Raw genomic sequence first — 865 nt, 5'->3', positions numbered from 1 at the left:
GGCATAATTCAATGGGTACAGACTTCAGTCCAGTTTGGGGGTTCTCCAACGGAAGATCCCAATACACACATTAGGGATTTCATTGAAATATGCGACACCTTCAAGTTCAACGGTGTTTCTGAAGATGCTGTGAAGCTGAGACTGTTCCCATTCTCTCCGAAGGACAAGGCTAAGAGCTGGTTACACTCTCTACCAGCTGGTTCGATTACTACTTGGGAAGATCTTGCTCAGAAGTTTTTTACTAAATTTTTCCCTATGGCGAAGACAGCCGCACTCAGGAATGCTATTACTCAATTTGTGCAGCAAACGGGAGAATCGCTAAGTGAAGCTTGGGAGCGCTACAAGGAGATGTTTAGGAAGTGTCCTCATCATGGAATTCCTGATTGGATGATCATCACTTGTTTTTACAGTGGTTGGGAGCACAGTCCAGACCCATGCTCGATGCAGCATCAGGCGGAGCATTATGGGCAAAGAGCTATAAGGAAGCTTATGATCTAATTGAACTGATGGCTGCTAATGAATATCAGTATCCAACCCAGAGATATCCACAGGGCAAGGTAGCAGGAGTTCTTGAAGTGGATACAGCTACGGCTATCACTGCTCAACTAAAGGCGTTGTCTATGAAGATTGATTCTCTGGCTAACTATGGTGTTAAACAGATAAATAGTGTTTGTGAGCTGTGTGTCGGTCCGCATGTGACGGAGCAATGCGCTATATCTAGTGACTCAGCTCAGTTTGTGAGCAACTTTCAGAGATCGCAACAACCAGTTCCAGACACTTATCATCCTGACAACTGGAATCATCCTAACTTCAGCTGGAGCAACAATCAGAATGTGATGCAACAGCCATTCCAGCAGTTTGGAAA

General features: G+C 44.9%; 1 non-coding gene across 1 annotated transcript; it reads right to left on the bottom strand.

Moving 5' to 3' along the window:
- Positions 1–270: 270 nt before the first annotated feature.
- Positions 271–377, bottom strand: LOC141723098 (small nucleolar RNA R71). Its single transcript, XR_012576090.1, has one exon. It is a non-coding gene; the product is annotated as a small nucleolar RNA R71 (small nucleolar RNA).
- Between the last annotated feature and the right edge of the window lie 488 nt (positions 378–865).

The sequence above is a fragment of the Apium graveolens genome, chromosome 4, assembly GCF_009905375.1.
Source record: "Apium graveolens cultivar Ventura chromosome 4, ASM990537v1, whole genome shotgun sequence".
NCBI lineage: Eukaryota > Viridiplantae > Streptophyta > Magnoliopsida > Apiales > Apiaceae > Apium > Apium graveolens.
This window is presented reverse-complemented; position numbering and strand designations above follow the sequence as displayed.